This window comes from Microcaecilia unicolor, chromosome 6, assembly GCF_901765095.1.
Source record: "Microcaecilia unicolor chromosome 6, aMicUni1.1, whole genome shotgun sequence".
Classification (NCBI taxonomy): Eukaryota; Metazoa; Chordata; class Amphibia; order Gymnophiona; family Siphonopidae; genus Microcaecilia; species Microcaecilia unicolor.
Genome location: NC_044036.1, coordinates 265,446,798 through 265,471,743, shown reverse-complemented (window position 1 = coordinate 265,471,743; position 24,946 = coordinate 265,446,798). Strand labels below are relative to the sequence as shown.

At 41.7% G+C, this 24,946-nt stretch overlaps 1 long non-coding RNA gene across 1 annotated transcript; it reads right to left on the bottom strand.

The window, feature by feature from the left end:
* Positions 1–4,762: 4,762 nt before the first annotated feature.
* Positions 4,763–23,888, bottom strand: LOC115473301. Its single transcript, XR_003942638.1, has 3 exons — positions 23,803–23,888; positions 12,159–12,269; positions 4,763–4,879 (listed from the first exon to the last, which is right to left on the bottom strand). It is a non-coding gene; the product is annotated as an uncharacterized LOC115473301 (long non-coding RNA).
* Between the last annotated feature and the right edge of the window lie 1,058 nt (positions 23,889–24,946).

Genomic DNA, 24,946 nt, shown 5'->3' with positions numbered 1-24,946 from the left:
TACCTGTCTAACATCAATTTAAGAATGGGCTAAAAACAACAAACTTTGCCTGAATCCAAGTAAAACTGAGCTTCTATGGGTCGCAACACAAGTGGGGACATACCTGACATCAAAATCTCTTTTGGGAAATATGAACTTCCCCTCAAATCACAAGTCAGGAAACTAGGAATACTGCTCAATTCAACACTTACTCTGACCCCCCAAAATCCATGCAACCTTCAAGAGCAGCTTCTATCACTTGCGACAATTACACTGCCTGTTTCCTTACATTGAGAAGGCAAGCCTTGTCTCAGTTGTGCATGCCATGATAACATCAAGACTGAATTATTGTAATGCGCTCTACACTGGTCTGACTACAAAGGGTTTGCACCAGCTCCAATTGATTCAGAGCGCTGCAGCAAGACTAATAGAAGGTTGTAAGAGATGTGACCACATCACACTATTTTTGCATAAACTTCATTGGCTATCAGTACAATATAGAATCAAATTTAAAACTCTTTGTTTGACCTTCAAGACCCTTAAAGGAATTGGTCCAGAGTATCTGATGAACAGGATCTCCCTCTACACACCTTCAAGGTCACTTAGGTCTTCCCAAGGAGTTTCCCTAACCACACCCTCTCCAATGGACATCACATATACAATTTGATACCCGTAAGCGAGCCTTCTCCAGGGTGGCCCCCACGCTCTGGAATGCACTCCCTGAAAGGCTTCGCTTAACACAAGACTATCTTTACTTCAGGAAGCAGGTGAAAGCTTGGCTCCCCAACTAGGCCTTTAATGGAAGAAGTAAATGACACCGGCTGCACATATTATAACAGGACATGTTTATCCACTCCTATCCTAGCCAAGATAATGTTCAAGTACCTTTCTGACCTCATTTGCAACTCTCTAACTAGTCCCTTATTTTCTTACTCCTGTTACTCTATCTTATCTATATGTTCCATCTTTGCTTACACCCTATGCTGTCTATTAAAATGTTGAGGGGAGACATTATAGAGGTATATAAAATAATGAGTGGAGTGGAACAGGTGGATGTGAAGCGTCTGTTCACACTTTCCAAAAATACTAGGACTAGGGGGCATGCGATGAAACTACAGGGTAGTAAATTTAAAACAAATTGGAGAAAACTTTTCTTCACCCAACGCATAATTAAACTCTGGAATTCGTTGCAGGAGAACGTGGTGAAGGCGGTTAGCTTGGCAGAGTTTAAAAAGGGGTTAGATGGTTTCCTGAAGGACAAGTCCATAAACCACTACTAAATGGACTTGGGGAAAAATCCACAATTCCAGGAATAACATGTATAGAATGTTTGCACGTTTGGGAAGCTTGCCAGGTGCCCTTGGCCTGGATTGGCCGCTGTCGTGGACAGGATGCTGGGCTCGATGGACCCTTTTTCTTCTTGCATTACCTATTGAACGGCACTACATTTAGAGACCTTATTCATTTTCATTTGGTGGAAATGTATTTACTTTGGTAGTATCCCACGATTGTGTATTTCCACACCCTAAGCATTTTTTATGAATATCGTATTTAACCACAAAAGCGATAGCTGGTCATTATCCAGGCATAAAGCTGCCTCCAGCTGAATATTTACTCCAAAGTTAAAAAACACCAAATGTGCACCTGCATCATCTGTAGTGTGCAGTAGTTGCATTAATGGCTTAATAGAGCTAATACTGTACCTAAATGGTTAAGCTCAATTAATATCAATACAACCTTGAAACTCTCAGATGATGCACGGTCTATGTTCATTCTTATCTGGAGACCACCCTGCCCCAGTGTCTGGAGCCCCTTCTCCTGTTTGTTTATACTGATCTTAGTACTTATTCCTCACTCTTCAGTGTAACCATCTGGAACTCATTTCACTCTCCACTGACTTGTAATTCAGTTTAGGTGATCTGGCTAACTGATGTTTGCTTAAAGTTTCCTCCCTCTGAGGGTTTTATGTGAACCTGTGCACACTTTTCCCTGGGGATAGACTCATAGGCAGTGGAACAGGTGGGCCAACAGGCTCATGGCTTGACCAACATTTCGCCTGCAAAGCACTAGAAACTAGAGTTCTGGGGAAGGGAGTGTGTGTGGTTGGCAGGAGCACAGATTAGGTTGGGGGATGGGGGAGAGCTAAATAAACCAAAAAGTGTTCCTCTAATAAAGAAAAGTTCTCCAATTAAACTGATACACACAGTTTATTCAGTAACTTGTCAAGCGGTTATTCTAAGATCAACTCTCATGATGTTATTATGGAACAAATGGTTACGCTGATAATGGTCATGACAATGACATCATGGTTTCTTCTGCCCTGCTGTTCAGATATTCAAGCAATGATGTCATCAGTTCCTCTCTATTTTGACAAGTAATGGGGTCTGATTACTGGGCCATGACACCACTAGCCGCCGTTCCCCGTTCTTAATTACCCGGGGAATCTGCCTGTAGTTCATATCCCTCCCAAATCACCTAGCATACTCATGGCAGCAACAGTCCTTAGTTGGGATTTCTGTCTACAACTCTTCAATCATGGACCATAAATCCAGCTGCTACATATCACTTCTGTTTGGGATTCTTTTCCCCAGGGTTGTGAACCTTGCCATGGCAGCATTCTCCCAAGCCCTCTTTATTCTAGGAAATGCAATACCAAAACCAGGAATCAAACCCAGGCCATAGGATGACTCAGAACTTATTTCTAAAGCATAAATAATTCTACACCAATAGAAAGTCCGACATATACTGAGAAGAAAATGCATAAGTTTATGAATTATTCTCTCACTGGAGCAAATCAGGCCACACTCTTATCACCTCTCGCTTAGACTATTGCAACTTGCTTCTCACAGGTCTCCCACTTAGCTATCTCTCTCCTCTTCAATCTGTTCAAAGTTCTGCTGCACGACTAATATTCCACCAGTGTCGTTATGCTCATATTAGCCCTCTCCTCAAGTCACTTCACTGGCTTCCTATCCGTTTCCGCATACAGTTCAAACTCCTCTTATTGACCTATAAGTGCATTCACTCTGCAGCTCCTCAGTACCTCTCCACTCTCATCTCTCTCTACATTCCTCCCTGGGAACTCCATTCACTGGGTAAATCTCTCTTATCGGCACCCTTCTCCTCCACCGCTAACTCCAGACTGTTCTTTTTATCTTGCTGCACCATATGCCTGGAATAGACTTCCTGAGCCGGTACATCAAACTTCATCTCTGGCCGTCTTCAAATCTAAGCTAAAAGCCCACCTTTTTGATGCTGCTTTTAATTCCTAACCCTTATTCACTTGTTCGGAACCCTATTTTATCATCCTCACTTTAATATTTCCTTATCTCTTGCTTGTCCTGTTTGTCTGTCCTAATTAGATTGTAAGCTCTATCGAGCAGGGACTGTCTCTTCATGTGTAAGTGTACAGCGCTGCGTACATCTAGTAGCGCTATAGAAATGAAAAGTAGTAGTTGTAGTAGTAGTAGATTGAGGCATAGGTAATGTAGGGAAGAGCACCAAATTGCACCAGGTCATTGCCATGCATGGATCTGGGCTCCATTAAATAATTCTTCAGCTAGGGGCCTTACGATGCCCTACCCTTTGCATGGGTTTTCATAGTGACAGGAAGCCTGTGTCAGAGGAGGGGTGTGAGCCATCGCAGGGTCTGATAGTGCATGAATGCTGAAGGTTCCATGCTGGAGAGTTACTTAAGCAACAAGTGTTGCTGTCTTCTGCTGGGGATCTATGGTATAGCAGAGACATAAGAGGGCAGCATAAAAGTGAGGCTGTGGGCAAGGAGGAAAGGGGACCCGTCTCTGGTGATTTTGGAAGGGGACCATTCCTTCCCCACACCCACCCCCCTTTGCCTATGAGCACCTACAACATAAATCTGGACCTGGTGCAACATGAGTGATTAGACAAGGACAGCGTTTACACTGCGTGTGTCTAAAAGTGAGGGATTATCTGCTCTGTAGCACAACAGATGCCCTATTCTGTCCACGTGTGATCCTGGACCTGCTAGAAATGATCAGAATGCCTGTGCCAGGCAGTGCAGAAGGAATTCAGCTATTGCTGAATAGTGACCTATGAGCGGGTTAAAGAGCACACTTGTACTGCATTCTGGAGAAAACTGCAGCCCATGGTTCTCTCCCCTGTAGAAAACCCTGTCAACTAAAGGGATTTTAAAATGGGGTAAATCCCTGGGTTGCTGCAAATGAATACTTACAACTCTGAATCAGTAAGGGAAAGATCTAATTGGGTATAAGCCTAAAAACAGGAAGAGGAACCTTTCAAGCAAAAGAATTAAAAAAAAACCACACACACACACACACACACACACAGTAGTCAGGGAAAAACCATGTCAAACAGGGAAATCAAGTCAAAATGTTTCCTCCTCTGAAGAGTGCACAAGGGTATACTTTATAGCAGATGCCCCTGCTGAGCAGAGCTATGTGAACTTCATGGTTGTTTAATTTACAAAAGACAACACCACATTAGAAGTATCAGCTCATCTCAAAAGATCTGGTTCTCATAGCAATAAAAACATGGAAGCGGTACCCACCAGAAGCCCCATCCTTGCACACACACTTGTAGGATCCGATGCCATCCTCACAGTGCTCCTCAGAATGACATGGGTTGCTTGCACACTCATCAATGTTCACCTCACATAGGTCGCCCATAAAGCCAGATGGGCAGTGGCACCAGAGCTTTCCCTCATGGCTCTGGAAACAGGTGCCTCCATTTCTGCAAGGTTGAGACAGGCAGCCACTCTTTAAAATGTCACAGAGCCTTCCTTCCCAGCCAAAGGTGCAGATGCACACAAACCCTCCAAACGTATTGTAGCAGCTGCCATTGTTTTGACAGGGATTGTATAGGCATTCGTTAATGTCCAGTTCACAGTGTTTACCTTCAAAGCCTAAAAAATAACACAAAAGAAGCATTAGAGACAAACATACTAGTGAAAACTTTAAAAAAAAACCTCCCTTTTGAAACTAAACCCATTAAAAAAAAAACTTGAATTAAAAAGGTCCCTTGATTTCATCTACTTACTGCATGGCAAAGGGCAACCAAAACCAGGGTTTTTGTTTTGGTCCAAAACTGAATCTGTGGTCGAAATTCATTGCTTGGTTTTGGCTGAAACAGAAGCCATTACCTCCCCCTCCCCCACCAAAGAAAAGAACAGGTCCCATTCAGCTGCCCACTCTGTCCACAGGACAAGAGAAATCCTCCAGTTGCTTTTGTCCATGCCAGCTCCAATCTCAAAATGACTGCCACAACCTCCCGCACAAGTCTTGCGAGGCTAGTATGGGAAGTTGTGGCAGTCATTTTGACTGCAGAACCAGCATGGGCAGGAGCAACTGGGGATTGCTTCGGCCCCGAAAAGGCTACTTGACCACAAGGGCTTCTAAAGGTAGGCTCGGGGAGGTCGTTGAATAGTGGGAGAGCAGCGCCTGTGATTGGGGAGGAGGGGGCAGAGAGTGGTCATGCTGTGGTCATGGGGATGGGGGAGTTTTGGTTTCTGCTGAAAATACACTGGTGTGTTCAGCTGAAACTGAAGCATGGCTGAACCCTGATTTTGAGTCAGTTTTGGTGCCAAAGCCAAAACTGAATTTGGTCAACCTCTACTGCACGACAACGGAGAAGAGGTATGCAGGGCAAAGTATTGACTTGGTGTATTTACTAGAATTTACTAGACCACCAAATGAAGGACAAATCCTTTAAGACATGTTACAAAACTAAATGCAATTCAGCATAAGATAAACTTATGAGATTCCTTAAGTCTCCAAAACAAAAGCCTGCTAAAAGAAAACCATCAAAATCATCGTAAAATTTTTCTTAAACTTTTGTTGTGCACTATCACAAGAAGAAATATCCCCCCCCCCCCCCAAAGGAAAAGTCCATAGACCATTATTAAATGGACTTGGGGAAAATCCATTATTTCTGGGATAAGCAGCATAAAATGTTTTGTACTTTTTTGGGATCTTGCCAGGTATTTGTGACCTGGATTGGCCACTGTAGGAAACAGGATGCTGGGCTTGATTTGGTCTTTCCCAGTATGGCAATACTTATGTACTTATGATACTAAAATATAAATATAATAAAAGAGCATGCACATTTAACAGATTTTAAAAAAATGAATTATACTGTAGGTACTGTAACATTTGATATGATACAGATCCATTCCACTTTGTCCTTTAAACCAAAGCAAAGCAGACAGCTTATACTAGCTGTTCTCAATCCTCTGCTCAGATTTTCAGGATACTTACAATGAATGAGATAGATCTGCACAGGGCTTTTTTTTGAGGGGGTACTTGGGGGTACCGAGTACCAGCACCTTTTCCATTGTCTGCTAAAATTGACTCATGGTCCCCAAGTTTTAATGAAAGAGCTCAGGCTCTCCACACAAATTCTGCCTTGTCATAGATTCTGTGACTGGTTGTAGGGGGCCTGGCTATAGTGGGGCGTGTAACAGGTGGGTCCCTCAGTGAGCACCCCACCTCTGAAGGGTGGCCTCGTATTTGAGTACCGATACCTGTCAAGACTCTTAAGGCTTGTTAACTTACTTGAGGCCTCAATATCTTGGAGTATAACCTTGGCACACCAATCACCTGAAGTCTCTATTATTTTTATGAAGTCTCTTTTATTGAATAAATCACAGATAATTTACTCACAGTCAGATATTCAGAAGTGCTGCCCCAGGGCACAGAGACTCCGCAGTTCTGGGAGCTGTTTCAGTGGTTGGAGGTGAGATCTGAAGAGAGGTAGCTTATTGCAGGTGAGAAATAGTTGAGTAGGTAGAAGTGGTTCAAAGCTGGGTGACTGGTATGTGCGATATCTCATTAGGGAGGAGATATTTTCAAGGTAAAAAACCAGGTTCATTACAGGGAGTTTCAGCAGGACAGAGCTGTCTGGAATAAGATGGTGCATGCTCCATGTCTCTGGCTAGATGGTAGAATGCCTCATGGCTGAAGGGTCAAAGAGGTGTTGAGGCTTCACACAGGCTCAGGGAGGAGCAGATAGAGACCAATGGGGATAGAGCCTGCCATCGGGTAGCAAGGGGTGGTCTTAGAGGACGGCACTTGATTGGAGGGAAAGGTCATATCTGGCTGACCTCCCAGGACAGAGATAGTGAAAATGACCAGGAAATGATAGCAGGAAGACAAAAGAGCCAAGCTTGGCAGAGAGAGAGAGAGAGAGAGAGAGAGAGAGAGAGAGAGAGAGAGGAGGTCTGGGCAGCCTCCCAACCAGTGGTAACAGTTCTTACACAGCCAAGCAAGTGTGGTTGCATTGCTTGTGAACTACATTACGCACAATGCCTTGCTCACGTACCTTTGCAGAGTGAGAACTGCAGCAATGATAGTCCTTAGAACTGAGAATAACAGTAAAAGCATTACACACATTTTAGGATCACATTATAATTTAGTTCGAGGCTGTCAGAGGACAGAACAATACTTTTTTCACTAGAAAAAATGCACTAGATTTGCATAAAATGGAGGTGCTGCATGCAGATTTATCTCATGCATATTGTGATAAAGTCACCTCCAGGATAGTTGGGTTAAGGCAGTTTCAGTCTGAAATACAGGTCCCAGAAGGCATTGCAGGCAAGGAGCCAGAGGGGGAGATGAAGAACCTGGACTGGACTCCTAGCTGCAATCAGGGAAGACATGGGTGTAGGCTGGCAGGTTGTGTAGAGGGGCTGCCACTAGGCGGAAAAAGAGTTAGGAAACCCTGTGTGCAGGAGCTCATCATTGGTCTCATTAGTCTAATGCTTAACTCAGCTGGTTTGGGTGTGAGGAAGCTAATGGAAGGAGAATGATTGATGGTGGTAGCTGAAGCCAGGGATTGATTAGGCAGGTGGGAAGGAGTCCCAGGAGTGGAGTTCAGTTCAGGAGAGAGGAGCTGAAGGAGAGAAGCAGTTACAGGCTGAAAACCCTTGGGCAGGGAGATCCCTAAAGTACTGAAGCAGGCTGAGATTCCTTGGGTGAGAGGAAGTCCCAAAAGCATTGAATTCACTGTGAAGCTGATGCAGGGGAAAACCCTTGGGTAGAAGGAGTCCCTAAAATATTGAACTCTCCTGAAGGTAAAGATGATAGAAGGTAGAAACTGCTACTTGGTGACTGAACTGTGATGATGAACTGAAAGAACTGTTTGTCTTGGGAATTGAATTACTGTTTTTTGTGCACTGGATAAAGAGCCCAGACTGGAGCCTGTAAGCCTGTATTGAATCCTGGTATGTGCTGTGCTGCTGTTGGAACTGTGTACTAGAAACCTGCATGGAATAAAAGTCCTTAAGATTGAAGTTACTGGTGGACATCTGTTTCTTCACTGTACCGGGAGCCTGTGGCTGGAGGAAATTGTTCTATCCTTGGCTGCACAAGAGAGGTACCTGGTTACAATATTCATTATGGGTATCCTGAAAACCTGACTGGCTAGGGGTGTCTGAGGACTGGGTTGAGAACCCTTGGCTTTACCATAAGGGATATCACTCAGAGTGCCCAGTAACTGATTTGCTTTGCAACAGTGTTGCACTGTAGTAAGAAGCCCATCTCTATAGAGATGTTTATTAAAACATCAGTGCATATGATAAACACATGAATCTAATTTTTCCATCATACCAAGCCAACTGGTTGATAACCTTACCATCAATATGTGCTATGGTATGAGCACAGAGGATTCAAACAGCTACCGTGTTCAGTAAAATGGGAAACCAGTGAACTAGTCAAAATCATAGGCTAATTCTATAAATAAATCCCTGACCACAGCAAGCAGGGCTGCAGTTCAACATCTGGAACAAAGAATGACTACATGCAGTACAGCCAGTAATGAGATTATTTCACATAATGTGCCACAACCTTGCAAGGTTTATGAAGCTTATAAGTAGTACTGTCACTTTCATAAAGATGTTGAAAGCATATCTGCTCAAGCAAGCTTTTAAATAAATTGTAACATATTAAGCAGTGTGTTTCTACTTCACTTACAGGTTGATAAATTGATTTGGCAACATTCAAAGTACCATGATCTAACACAGTATTTCTCAACTTTTTCAAATCAAGTACCCCCCTAAGTTAAACAAGTTTTAACTCAGTATCCCCATACTCTTATCAGCAGATATTTTGAAATGGACATTACAAAAACTGACGTATTCTAATTGCAAAATAGAAAATAATATTGCTTTTTCTACCATTGATGTCTGGTCATTTAATTTTCTAATTGTGTTGGTCTGAGCTCTGGTTTCTGCTTTCCTCCATCTTCTCTTAACTCTTGCCACAATTTCAAGTCCATTTGTTATTTTCCTCTCTCCTCCTTTTCCATTCAGCTTTCTTCAATGTACTTTTCTACCTTTGTCCAGAATTAATTAATTCTTACTATCCAGTCTTCAATTTCCCTCTTTTTACTGCATCTGCCTCCAGCTCCATCTCTTTCCCTCACACTGGCTCTCCTATTCCCCTTCCTCTTTCTCTCCCCTCCCATGTCTACTCTTCCATCTTTGTTACCTCCTCCACCTTGGCCAATGTTGCTGCTTCTCCAGAACAGCAGCAGCAGCAGCAGATCAACCTGAAGCTAGTCCCCTGCCCTCTCTGATATCAACTTTCTGTTTCAGGGCAGGGGACCAGAAGAGCTGACAGTATGTGCACAGAGCCTGCAGCCCCAAGACTACTTCAGGTTGTTTTGCTACTGCTGGTTTGGAGAAGCAGCAGCAGTGCTGGGGGTGGCAGTGGGAGGGCAGTGAGGAAGGTCTGTCATGTAGCCCCTGCTGTGGTCTTGCGCATCCCATGGGGTACATGTACCAACCTCTGGTCTAGTATGTGGCCTGATGCTACTTTGGAGAGGGGTTTTAATTATTAAGGGTTTGGGGCCCTGTTTACTAAGCCATGCTACAGGCACACTAGCGTTTTTAGCGAACACTAAAAATTAGCATGCACTAATGCTAGAAACACCCATAGGAATATATGGATGTCTTTAGCATTAGTGTGTGCTAAAAACATTAGTGCACCTTAGTAAACAGGGCCCTAAGTTTGTTATAGTCCTCTTCACCAGTATAGCTAGGAGTACTGTAGATGTGGAAAGCCCAAAGAAATCAGGTTAAGGGTCTGAAAATATTTGGAGAATCCTGCTTCTGTCTGCTGGCTTTTCCACTGTGCTGCACAGCTGGCTCAGACTCTAGATTTCTTCAGCTGGTGGGGCTTGGGGATGCCTGCCAGCTATAGCAATGTTGCACCTGTGCGTGTGTGGGGGGGGGGGGGGGGAGAGTGGAAGGGCTCTAGCATACCTATGGTCATGCCTCTGGTTGCCCAACTATGCATCTACATACATAGTAACGTGGTAACATGTTAGGTGATGGCAGAAAAAGACCTGTACGGTCCATCCAGTCTGCCCAATAAGATAGACTCATATGCGCTACTTTATCTGTATACCTGACTTTGACTTGTATCTACCATTTTCAGGGCACAGACTGTAGAAGTCTGCCCAGTACTAGCCCCGCCTCCCAACCACTAGCCCCTGCCTCCCAACTACCGGTGCTGCCACCCAATCTCCGCTAAGCTTCTGAGGATCCATTCCTTCTGAACAGGATTCCTTTATGTTTATCCCACGCATTTTTTAATTCCGTTACTGTTTACCAGTTCCAAAGTTAAGTGCAAAGATGATGTTTTAAGGTTGGTTCGGTGCTTTATTGTGTCCCATGTCTAGCTTGGGTCACAGAATTATGGGTGAGAGGGGAGAGAAGATATAATGCTCCAAGGTATTCCTAACCAGCTGGCTTCCTAACCAGCGATTCCCCCCTCCCCCCCCCCTCCACACATACACACCAAGTGATACAGAAAGAGATGAAACAAGGTGCGGAGATGGGTCTTGAAATCTGAGACAACTTATTGAAACTTTCTAGACAGAGTGAAGGCAGATTTGTGATCATTATTGGTAGTATAACTGTGCACTACTGTAATTTTAGCAACATGTTAGCAGCTAACAGTGACAAGTGTAGCAGTACATAAGTACATAAGTATTGCCACACTGGGACAGACCAAAGGTCCATCAAGCCCAGTGGCCAATCCAGGTCACAAATACCTGGCAAGATCCCAGAAAAGCTCAATACATTTTATGATGCTTATTCCCCGTTACGAAACGGGGACCTGTCGGGGTGTAAGAGTACACCAGTTGCAAAAGATAAGTGCTGTGTGCATAGTTATAAGTATGGCTATTATTAAATGAAATATAGATTTAAAGATTCAGGAGGTGGGGGGGTGAGTCGATGATTAATATAAAAACACGAGCATGTGATTCACCTTAGAGTGGAATGAAAATAGCCGTGTTAGTTATATGAGACTCTACCTCACTTAGAACTCTATAGCCAACTCGTCAAACACACTCTGTTAATAGTCTTGTGATATTATTTGAATACTGAGTGAGGCCGTGAACAGTTGGACAGTTATTCCAGAAATAAGCAGTGGATTTTCCCAAGTCAATTTAATAATGGTCTATGGACTTTTCCTTTAGGAAGCCGCCCAGACCCTTTTTAAACTCTGCTAAGCTAACCGCCTTTACCACATTCTCTAGCAACAAATTCCAGAGTTTAATTATATATTGAGTGAAGAAAATTTCTCCGATTCGTATTAAATTTACTACTTTGTAGCTTCATCGCTTGCCCCCTAGTCCTAGTATTTTTGGAAAGAGTAAAACAAATGATTCACATCTACCTGTTCCACTCCACTCATTATTTTATAGACCTCTATCATATCTCCCCTCAGCCATCTCTTCTCAATAGTCACTGTGGACACATGGTTTAGGAAAGGGGTACAAGGGTTTAATTGATTAGTTAAAGGGGTACAGGCACCAAAAAAAGACTAAAAACTCCTGTTTTATGGGCTTCCACAGTAAGATCAAGTGAAAGTGAAATGTTAGGTCTCATTTAACAGCCCATAAAAAGTCTGATGGGTGTCAAGTGAAGAATGAAGTAACTTTACAGGAATAAGTGGGATGGATTACTGAAGGAGCAATGAACAGTGCTAGCTGGACCTAAACAGTGATTTCAACTCTGCTGATAATTCAATGCAAGCAAGGAGTACATGATTTAAAAATCTGAAGCAATATCCTCTTACAACTTTTCTTAAATGCTTGTTGAACAGTTTACAGAACTATAACTCATTTAACTCCCCTGATACCACCCATTGGGCAGAGAGTGAAACACTGCATCTCACCTGCCCTGCAGTTGCAGAAGTAACTGTTAATCCCATCAATACACACGCCATTGCTACAGAAATCAGGCTGGCAGTCATCAATATTCTCCTGACAGTTTAATCCTGTGAAGCCTGCAATAGAAAAAGCAGTGTGTTAGTCCAATGTGCATGTCTTGAATACCCTGAAACTCTGATTTCACCGAGATCTTTATACTGATACATTATACAAGCAAAAACGACCTTCTGACATACCACATGTTCTTGTCTGCATCATACATTCCTCTGACAGCAAGGTGCACTGGTTGAAAATAATGAAAACACAAATAAAAGGATTTTCCTTCCATTGAACGGCTGTATAATTCCTTTCTTGTATTTCTGTTTTGGGTATCAAGTTACTGCAAGGTCCTTCAAGTATCCCCTTATGCAAGGTTTCCAAAACACGTCCTATTGACCCCACAACCAATCAAGTTTTCAGGATATGCTATGCTATTTATGTTTTATATACCGCACACATTATCCGCAGTGGACTTCTAGGCAGTTTACAATTTCAAAGAGAAAAAAAGAAAAGCTCTTCTCTTGAAGAGGAATATATAATAGTAAGATGGCAATCATTAGATTTAATTAGTTTTCTTCTAAACCCATGAAGCCAAGCATCTCAAGACCATGAAGACTCAAAAAGGTGTATTTATAAAAGTTTCTGAAAAAGAAGAGGAGAAAGTCACTGCATCTCAAAAAAGGTATAGTAGAATTAGAAAAGGTACAGAGAAGGGCAACGAAAATGATAAAGGAGATGGGACAACTTCCCTATGAGGAAAGGCTGAAACGATTTAGGCTCTTCAGCTTGAAGAAAAGACAGCTCAGGGGAGATATGATAGAGGTATGAAAAAATACTGAGTGGAGTGGAATGGGTAGATGTGAATCACTTGCTTACTATATACTAGGACTAGGGGGAAAGCAATGAAGCTACAAAGTAGTAAATTTAAAATGAATTGGAGAAAATATTTCTTCACTCGTGTAATTAAACTCTGGAATTCGTTGCCAGAGAATGTGGTAAAAAGCAGTTAGCCTAGCAGGGTTTAAAAAAGGTTTAGATAGCTTCCTAAAAGATAAGTCCATAAGCCATTATTAAAATGGACTTGTGAAAATCCACTGCTTATTTCTGGGATAAGCAGCATAAAATGTAGTGTACTATTTTGCGATCTTGCCGGTACTTGTGACCTGGATTGGCCACTGTTGGAAACAGGATACTGGCTTGATGGACCTTCGGTCTGTCCCAGTGTGGCAACACTTATATACTTATAAAGTGCCTGTTAAATCTATTGGCAACAGATTCTAAAATCTAGTTCCTTGAACTAAGAATAAACTATTATAAATAGATTTATAACATACATTTTTGAATGAAAGGAATCCTAAATGTAAGGTCCTAGAATAGCATAGTTGACAACCTTGAGATGATACAACTAATAGTTCCCCTATTTCCTCAGAATTTAAAACTGTACACGTTTTTGAACAGTCAACTAGTGTAGATCTTTCAAAACCAGAGAAACCTTGTCAAACTTATTCAATCCAGAAATCAATCTAGCTGCTGTGTTTGTAAAAACTGTGCCTCTGCAACCCAGATGAAACTTCACAATAAAGAGAATAGTCTAGCTGCGGAAGCAACGCTGCCTGAACTATTGTCCTAAAATTATTTTGAGATAAAAAAGATCTAATTGCTCTTAATTGTCTAAGCCAAAAAAAAAACCTTTTTACTAAGAGCATTAATTTGTCTTTCATATGATAGTTTAGAGTCTAATATAATGCATATGCATGAGATTAATTTGCTTGTATTGGAAACCAAATATAATGCAAATTGATTTTGCACATAGTCATTGTTGATACCCTGCAAATCAAATTGAATAAGGCAAAGCTTCCTAAACCTGTTCTGGTGACTCAGTAGCCAGTCAGGTTTTCAGGATATTCACTATGAAAATGCATGATATCAACTTGTATATATTGGGTCTCCTTAAGTCTCATTCATGTGTCTTCTAATATAGACTCTATATCATTTTGATTGCTTTTCTCTGGACCAACGCTCACGTCTTTATGGGGTTCTTTTATCAAACAGTGGGAAAAGGGCCCTGTGCTAGCGTTAGGGGCCATTTTTCCCGCCTGCCAGGGCCATTTTTCCTACAGTGGTTAAAAAGACCCCAGACACACATGGCCATGTGATAAGAGAACTCTTACCACATGACCATGCGACGGGGAGCCCTTACTACCACCCAATTAGGTGGCTATAAGGGCTCCCGCGCTAACCTGGCAGTAACTGGACAGCAAATGGCGATGCCTGATTACTGCTGGGTTACTGCACACAAGCCATTTCTGGGGGGTTTCTTTTTCTCCCAGAAATGGTGAACGCTCGAGGCAGGACTACTACCGGTGGCTGTGTTGGGCTGGTGGTAGTCCTGGAAAAGCGAGTGGTAAGCCTGTGCTGGGCTTACTGCCGCTCTGTAAAAGGGCCCCTATATCATTAAGAAGATGTGGTCTCTAAAACTGAACACAGTATTATAAGTGAGGCCTCATGCTTCCCTTTACTATCCACTCTTCAAAAAAAAATGTTTTCAAATGCTGGTGTCATCTCAGTAACAGCAACACAAACTCTCTCCACAACCAGGCACTCTGTGACTTCTACTATTGATGCCCACTGTGGCTTTGAACCAGTCACTATCTCCCACTGCCTCAGGTACCCCCCTTAAGCCTGTAAGCTCATCAGGCAGGGACCTACTGTATATAATTTATTGTACAGAGTTCTGGTTTAGGACACCACAAAGAATGATAAAAATAAAAATCTACATACAACAGGATACAAATTATTCATCAGGCTCCCTCCTCTCTCATACCACCACTACCATTCCTAAATTTATATCCCCCAGCTTAAATGCTAGGAGCCTTCTTTTGTGTTCTGATGGGCTTATGGTCCATATGTTACCATTTGTGTGCAGAAGACCACAACAAAACTCCAAAAGATTTCAGATAGAACCTTCCATAGCAAAATGAGGCCAGGAATGTAGTCATGGGATAATTTAATCATCTGTGCCATTTCACTAGCACTATAACCATCTCATATTTCAGGAGGGTCAGACTAGAGGCACAGAAGATTATTAATAACGTTAGTTCCTCAAGATATTAGAAACCAAGTAGCTAGATTAGACAAAAAATAAAAAATAAAGAGCTCACCTGAACACCAATAGGTTTTCTAGGCAAGAATTTGGCAAAACCCCATTATAAGGTAGCTCCAGGTAACTTTTCTGTATTGTATCTTAGAGTGGCGAGGTATGGTGCATTACCTATGCTCTTTCATAGTAGCACTGTAACATAGCAAATGACGGCAGATAAAGACCTGTACGATCCATCTCATTTTCTGGGTGGCCATCATCTAGGGGTTATATGTCTCGACAATTGGCAAAGTCCCCATTCAACACACATCACCAGGCGCCCAGCCTCACCTAGTGGTGTCCCCGCATCCCCAGGACATACACCATATACACATTTCATGTACATTTTTTACTTCAGATTCTTCAGACACAATCTGCACAAAAATGCACCATTCGAACCCACGTCTGCACTGACGTCACTTTTGGCGCCTTTATAAGTTTGTCTTTGATATGCTGGCATTCTTTTATCTCAACAGGAGTGTTATCTCTGGGTTACTGCATATGAAGGTAAGATGTACATTTTCTTTTCTGTTTTCTTTGGCACTTGTCTGATGGTATTTATTCTGTGGTTACTTTGCATTTTTTTCAAATGTGACGTATGTGACACTTGATGGAATTTCACTTTACTACTTCAGAAACAGTTTAGTTTAATTATCCTGTTAACTTTAGAGGGCTATAGTGATAGATTGCTTGTAAGTTACAGTCTCACCAATTGATATCTTATGAAACTTCCCATCACATATTTTAAATGATTTATACTGTTCGCAGTCAAGGGTTATGGCGATAGATCGTGTTTAAGTCACAAGGTGTTGCTTGCTGATCGGTTGGCTGTTTCTTTGTTCTCTCTGTGGATTAACTTGTTTTTATAACCATGTGTATACATAAAGGATTTATTCAAGCCAATCAGCTTCGTCTCAGAGAATGTAGTTTGTGACCCCTGAGGCAGGCGCTTTGGCGCCGAAACACGGACCGTGTCGGGTCCTTGATATGAATATTCTGAATAAACTGTTTCTTGATATTATCTCCCTATTGGTTTGTACATTTGTCAGCCTCTACTTTTGCTGTTTGGCTCAATTTTAACACTTATTAATAATATATTTTGTTGGCTCAATTTTAACACATCTTTTGTAAAGATAGAAGGAAAGGCATACCAGATTTTGCTCTTTGGTTTCAGAATTTATTTGGATGCAGTAAAAGTTTATAATTTTTAAAGTAGAATATCTCCCCTCCAAAGGGACACCACCTTGCAGGGGTGGAGGGGCTTCCGTGTTTCAATGACTCAGAGGGCTGTGCTGAAGGGTTACCCATATCAGACAGGCCTCTGAGGAGAAACCAGAGTGTCCCAAACTGGAGGATCCAAGATGGCGTCGAGGGAGGACGTACGTTAGTTGAGTTCCCGTTTTACACCAGAATACCCAGAGAATGGGGAAGAGAAAAGGCAAAGCCGTGGTGTTGTCCTCCTCGAACACGGCTGGGGTTCCCACCACTTCTCAGCCTACTTTGGAGAGATTCAGGGTCATAACGTCGGGGATATCGGTTCCTGCTTCAGGGAACAGCAAGGCTTTATCGCCGAATTTCAGTGGAGAGGGAGTGACTTTGCGTCCCCCTGCTGGCACGACCCCTCCAAGACCCGGAAACAGTAACGCTTCGCTATGGAGGTCGACAGTGGAACCGCCCGAAGTGGGTTAGGATTTTCAAGCGACCCGAGGAGATCCTGGCGCAGCATCGACTCCGGATAATAAACCAACTGGGGGATTGGAGAGTGAGCTCTTTCCCCCGAAGATATCTGGAGCAGTTTCTGTGGAGAAATTGGATCTGGTGAAGCCAATAATGTCACAATGGACGTACTATGGGAAGTGCTGCAGAGTGTGAATAACTCTCTTCTTCAGATGTTTAAAATTTTTCAGGAATAAACATGTGAGTTAAAGAATTTATATTAATACTTATCTAACAAAGTGGAAGTCCAAGATATAAAAATAGAGACTTTGACTACGGAAACGGTTTCTCTACGAAAATCAGTTAATTTGGTAATGAAGGACAGCCATGTTTCTTGTAAAAATTGGAATTTCTGGAGAACCAATTAAGGAAAAATAACTTGAGAATGATAAATTTTCTTATAATATCCTATATATCAGCTACTGAACTGTTGAAGAAATATTTCTCTGATATTTTGCAAATACCTTTTGATAGCCACCCTCTGGTGTCTAAAGTGATTTATATTTCCCTTAAAATTATCTTTATCAGAGAAAAGAGATGTGAACTTAACTGACATTTTGGAAAATTCAGAAATTACAGATAGAGTTATATTATTAGTGACTTTCGCCTTTGATTTAGATAGGAACAATGTTTTGAAATTGTATTTCCGACACATGGCTGATAGTTTTTTGGGTTCAAAGATGAATATATTTCCTGACATATCAAGGGAATCGCAGACTAGGAGGTGTGAATTATTGGCTTTTAAGCCAGGAATCATTGCCCTAGGTGCCCTAGTGCGATTCCCTTGTAAGTGTTTTATTTCCTTATTACTTATTTGTTGAACCTAAGAAATTACAAGAGTTTGTGGAGTTGAAAGAACAGATGAAGAACCCTCTGCAGCAACTTCCTTTAGTTACCACTGTACCAGCTGCAATTACCAATTAACCTTCCTCCCTCAGAAAATGTGAATTGTAAGATTAACCATTTTGAGTTTTTCTTATTTTCTTTGAGATTGTTTTCCTGATCCTGGATCTCCCAATTGTGGACAATTATATAATATATATTGATGAGAGAAAATGTTTTCTTTTTCCTTTATATTAATTTCTGTCTTTCCTTACATTTATGTGATAAATGTGAATGTAATTAATGTAAAATGATAAATAAAATAATAATAAAGTAGAATATCTTAAATGCAAATCATCAAGGTCCACAGCACCATTGTTTTTCGGCATTAGTTTTCCACACATTTCATTTGCATTCATGATCATATCATACATTGTTTGACTGTTTTATTTATGGACCAAAAAACATTGTTACTTAACATTGATTTCAAATGATTTTGGGCCTATGCTAAATAAAGATCTCATGCATTTTTAGCCATGTCACATTGTTTCATTGGACCTTATAAATGCATGTCATTTTATGAATGATGAAATAGTTACTTATGTAATTTTAATGTTTTCAATAGATTCAACAAGTGGATGACCTTATTTGAAATATATGAGGTATTTGCACGTTCTCTTTCATATATATGTATCATTTTTTAATATATTTTTTATCATGGACTGTAAAATTTAGAAAATGTGTCAAAGTTAGTAATTTTAACTCTTTTATATATATTTTTTATATATGTTAATAATTTTTTTTATATTATTTGTATTTTGAGTTGTTCCTTTGTACTTGTTAGTTGTTTATATGTTTATTTTAATAGACTCCTGATGCAGGCCTATCCAGCTGAAACATAGCTGTGTCGAGTCCAGAACAATCTAGAATAAACTTTTTTCATTGATTGGAATTTTGTCCGCTCATCCTTGTGTCATCTTCACTGTTCTGCCATGTAAGGATAGTGCACCATGACTTCTGTTACACAGCCCAAGTTGATAAGTATTACAATGCTAACATGAGAGGTATTATTATTTGCATGACTGGCATGCTAAAAAAAATACAGAATTCAAATCCAAGGAAAGAAAGGTATTTGGCTTTGTTTACTGGTTGACAATGGTGAATGCTTAGTGTTTATATAGGATCACACATGGAAAGAATTCCATGGAGCAGGAGGAGTTCAGGTGGCATATTGTGACTTCATACCTCAGTGTCAACGTATCAAATAAATGTGGAAGATCGTCAATTACTAAACAGCCAACAGTGTTCAATGACATTAGATTTGATGGAATTGGCCATCTGATACGTCAGTGTGATAAGCAAAGAAGAAGCCAGTGAGAATTTTGCAGTGGAAAACCTTTGTTTTTCTGTGCTAAATGCAATGTTACACGCAAATTCGATCCTGACGCAAACCTTATACTAACAGGCACAAAATGGACACCCGCACCATGGTCCGACTACTATAAAGCAAACATCTTTATAGTAAGACGCACCAAACAAACAAGAACGAAAACCTTATACTATGAGAGGAAAAATAGACCCGGTAATATTCTGGCAACAGATCTACAATAACGAATGGACAATAAAAGCAGATACAATCCAATTCCTCTTAGAATGGGACGACAGATGCAGATCCATATTAGACAACATTGCTCCAACCCAAACTAGAACCTCACACAGGAAGAATTCAATACCATGGTTCAATGAAGAGCTGAAAAAACTCAAAACGCAAGTTAGAAGATTAGAACGCACATGGAATAAAAAGAAAGATGACCCCACACTTAACGCCTGGAAACAACTTCAAAGAAAATACAAATATACCATAAGACAAACCAAAAGATTACATTTCAAAACTGTAATTGGACCAAACTACAAGGACATACAAACATTTCCAACTCGTGAACAAACTACTAAATACTACACCAGTCACTACCAACAGCAAAGACGCACTGGGAGCAGACAATCTCACGAGATACTTCAACGAGAAAATCATACAACTGCGACGTAAGATACCTGTCAGTACCATCGACTAAGATGAAATCCTTGACTGTCTAGACCCAGACCCTGGCATTTACCCAGCAGACAGAACCTGGACCAATTTTGAGACACTGTCAGAGGATATCATCTCCCAAACGCTCAAAATATTTGCCAAATCTCAGTGCAAACTAGACATATGCCCAAACAACCTTATGGCATTCGCTCCTCAACAATTCATAACAGACATTACAAAACACTTGAATTATATGTTACAAAATGGACTCTTCCCGAAGGAGAAAGGAAACATTTTACTCACCCCCAAACCCAAAGATGCAAAGAAAAGTGCCAGTGAATTAACCAACTACAGGCCAGTAGCATCCATCCCCTTAATAACCAAACTAACGGAAGGGTTAGTGACCAAACAACTCACAAACTATTTAAATAAACACTCAATACTCCACGACTCCCAGTCAGGATTCCGGTCTAACCACATTACTGAAACAGCACTAGTGTTATGTCCCTCACCTGTTCGACGCTCCTCCCGGCTCAGTCATTCTGCAGCTCCATCCAAAAGGGACAAGGTTCAGTCTTAAGGGTCTGTTTCAGTTTCCTAAGTCTGGAAGCCATCATCCGGCTTGGAGCAAGAGCAGCAGCCATCTTGGCTAGCTCAGGAGGGGGCAGCCATCTTGTCTAAACGAGAACAGGAAGGAACTCCATATCTGGTCTTGGGAGGATCTACTATGGGGGCTGCCATGTTGGATTCACCTGAGTTTGGTTTGCTCTGATTGCTTCACTATTTAAAGCACTGCCTCCAGGCCTTCTTTGCTTCGGCCTCAGTTGTTCTGAGGAGTTGCTGTCGGAGTGCTGTTTGCCAGCTATCTTCTGTTCCTGATTTCCTGTGTACCGGACTTTGGCTAGTTTCTTGGATTTCGCTTGTTTGCTGCCTGCCTTGACCCTGGACTGATTTTTGACCATTCTTGCCTTTTCGGAGTTCTGGTGCTGGACTGTGTCTGTTCCCTGCCATCCTGGTCAGCGGCTGTGCAACCCCGCCGGTTCCAGAAGTCCTGGTGGCCACCTGCAGCTGAGAGCTCAACTCTCGGTGAACGGTGGTCGCTTCCCAGGTGAAGCTAGGGGTTGTCTGGCTGCCTGACCGAGTACGGCTTCACTCCATCTCAGCTGTGCTCAGTCGGGGCACAGGGGTTCACTACTACCGGGTCATAACAACTAGTCACTCTCATGACCAAACTCAAACAAATGATCGCAATGGGAAAGAACATACTACTTCTACAATTTGACATGTCAAGCGCTTTCGACATGGATGATCACGGAATACTACTACATATCCTTGAGTACTTCGGAATTGGAGGTAACGTTCTCAATTGGTTCAAGGGATTCCTAATCACACGATCATACCAAGTGACATCTAACTCGATTACTTCAGCCACATGGATACCTGAATGCGGATTCCCACAGGGATCCCCCCTCTTGCCGACTCTATTCAAACTAATGATGATACCCTTAGCCTAACTACTATCAAAACAAAACCTCAACCCATACATATACACAGATGACATAACGATTTACATCCCATTTAAACAAGATCTAAAGGAAATTTCCAATGACATCAACCAAAGTCTCCAGATCATGCATTCATGGGCGGACGCATTTCGGCTGAAACTTAATGCAGAAAAAACCCAATGCCTAATACTCACCTCTCAACATAATAAGAACAAATTCACCGCCATCGATACACCAAATCTGAACCTTCCAATTTCGGACACCCTAAAAATTCTTGGAGTTACCATCGATCGACACCTAACACTCGAGAGCCACGCGAAAAACACAACCAAGAAGATGTTCCACTCCATGTGGAAATTAAAAAAGAGTAAGACCTTTCTTCCCAAGGACTGTTTTCCGTAATCTAGTACAATCAATGGTGCTCAGTCACCTAGACTACTGCAACACGCTCTATGCCGGCTGTAAAGAGCAAACAATCAAGAAACTTCAAAGAGCCCAGAACACTGCAGCTAGACTCATATTCGGTAAAACAAAATATGAAAGTGCTAAACCTCTGAGAAAAACTATATTGGCTCCCATTTAAAGAACGCATCACGTTCAAAATATGCTCCCTAGTCCACAAAATCATTCACGGAGAAGCACCAGCCTACATGTCAGACCTGATAGACCTTCCACCCAGGAATACCAAAAGATAATTCCACACATTCCTCAATCTGCACTTCCCTAACTGCAAAGGTCTAAAATACAAACTAATGCATGCGTCAAACTTTACCTACTTGAGCACACAGTTATGGAATGCATTACCGCACAACTTAAAAATGATTGACGAACTAATGAGCTTCCGCAAACTGCTGAAAACCTACCGTATTTTTCAGACTATAAGACACACTTTTTTCCCCCCAAATTTGGGAGGAAAATGGGGGTGCGTCTTATAGTCCGAAGGTAGAGATTTCCCTCCCTCCCTCCGAGTTCGGGATCGCCCGCCCGCCCTTCCTCCGAGTTCGGGATCGCCCTCCTCCTGGCCCTGTCACCATTTCTCCCTACTCACGTCACGCGATCTTCCCTGGTGGTCTAGTGACATCGGGGCAGGAAAGAGCCCCCTCTTTCCTGCCCAGCGCGCTGCTCTCCATCCTCCTGTATGCAGCCTGACGGTCTCGGTGAGATTCAAAATGGCCGCCGAGACTTCAATTCTCGGCGGCCATTTTGAATCTCGCCGAGACAGTCAGGCAGCATACAGGAGGACGGAGAGCAGCGAGCTGGGAAGGAAAGAGGGGGCTCTTTCCTGCCCCGACGTCACTAGACCACCAGGGAAGATCGTGTGACATGAGTAGGGAGAAGTGGTGACAGGGCCGGGGGGAGGGCGATCCCAAACTCGGACAAGACGCACCGGAGCACCTAGGTTTTAGAGGAGGGAAAAAGGAAAAATTTTTTTTTCCTATTTCCCTCCTCTAAAACCTAGGTGTGTCTTATGGTCCGGTGTGTCTTGTAGTCCGAAAAATACGGTATCTCTTTAACAAGGCATACCACAAAGATCAACCAATGTGAACATACACAACTCCTCCACATATATTCAGCACTGTCTTATAATATCTGCTTGTTATACTACTATCATGTTTCATCATTATCATGTTGCCCAATGATCCTTCTGTAACACTAAACGTCTATTTTCTAATATATTTCCACTATTCATGATGTATTGTAAGCCACATTGAGCTTGCAAAGAGGTGAGAAAATGTGGGATACAAATGCAATAAATAAATAAATGTCACTCTCTGCTCATCTTGCTTCCATCCCTACCACACACAGAAACCTTGAACTGGATAAATATCAAAACAGGCTACCGTCCTATATAGGGTGGATTATAACTCAATAACGTGACATCTTGAAATGACTGGTTCTTGATGACACTATTGTAATACTTTAATAAAAACGCAAATAAATTGATTTTTCCTTCAGTACAAAGTTTGGTACTTAATGGGTTAATTTAACGGTTAACACAAATTAGATTTTACAGACAGTAACTTCAAGGCCTGCCAACTGAATGTGCATCCCTATTAGACAGACCCATTATGGTAATGATTTGCCACCGTATTTGATTAATCTGCCACAATTAACTTTTCTACATCTTTTTAAACAGTTCCTCTAATTGGCAGGACTAAGGGTGACCTGAGAGGTGGATACACAATGAAGTTGAAATCTTTGGCCAAGATGTTACACGGGAAACAAGCTCTACTGCTGTCACTTTCCTTCCTCCTTTGGTCTGTAAGTTAGATGGCCAAGGCCCTCCATGGGCCTCTACACAGAAAGCCTTTCAGATCACCTACTTCATCTCTACTGGCCTTCCATTTGGGAAGGAAGGAAGCAGCACCACCACCCTAACACCCAATATTTATACTTACCTTCAATGTCTAAGAACACCTACTACTGTGGCTTTCACCAAATAGCTCACTCCTTCATTACTTTGAGTTGTACTATTCTAGAGCAGGGGCCCAGAATGTACCTTCTGTTCCTGCAAAGCAGGTACAGTTTTGTCATCCGGCTACCTGTTAAATAAACAATGCAAATTAAAGCCAAGGGCATGAGTTTTACAGGACTTGGAAAACTTATACTGGGACATAATGAAACAAAGATATCAGATTGAAAAAAAAAATTACACAAAAGACAGCAGCTAAAAATAATCCAGCCCAGTATAGAGCTACTTCTGATCTAGAGCTCAGGGAAGGTCAAAATTCCTTCAGTGCTGAGGCTGCTGAGCGCTATATGGAGAAATTAGTACTGTACTATAGTTTGTATTGAACTGGCTCTTGAGAGGCAAAGGCAAATCCTTAAAAAAAAAAAGTAATAGAAAAACAGGCCATTATGTTTGCCAGATTGTTGTACATTAAATTTGAATGGGCAAGTCAAGTGCAACTCTCATGTCTATTGCTAAGCAGTACAGGAAAACTTGATGAAAAAAATGTGTGTGCATTAGATATTCCTGCTGGCAGAAAAACAAAATGGAAGATTGTCTTTCTTTTCTCAAGTCAATTGCTGAACACACTAATTAAGTGACAATGGCTTTGCCATCTGCTACCTTATATTAAAGATGAGCCCTTAATGCACTGGGCAATCTATCTGTAAAAGATATGAGAAATTCAATATCTTTAGCATCCAGGATAGAATAGTTAACTTATTGGTTTGGACAGCATGGGGTTCATTTGGTCTCTCTTGTTCTATATTACAGAAGCTTCCAGCTGGAGAATTAACTGGCTTAAACCAATTAAAAGAATTTAGCATAAGTCAGTTAATACATAGGTCCAGCAGAGCCTGACAGCTCACTGTCAGAAGACAATCATCCAATCCAGCTCCTGCCTAACAACTTGTGTTCATGGTTCTCAGTCACCCTGGTCAATGGCAGAAGCAAGAAAAACCCCTTAAACTGGTCACAGTTCATGCTCTTCAGCCACTTCCTCTTTATTGTATCCTGGTGTCTGCTTAAGCCTCTTTCCAAGCACTGAGTTAAAATTAGAACTGAAAAAAAAAGCAGCAGCTTCGAAATCCATG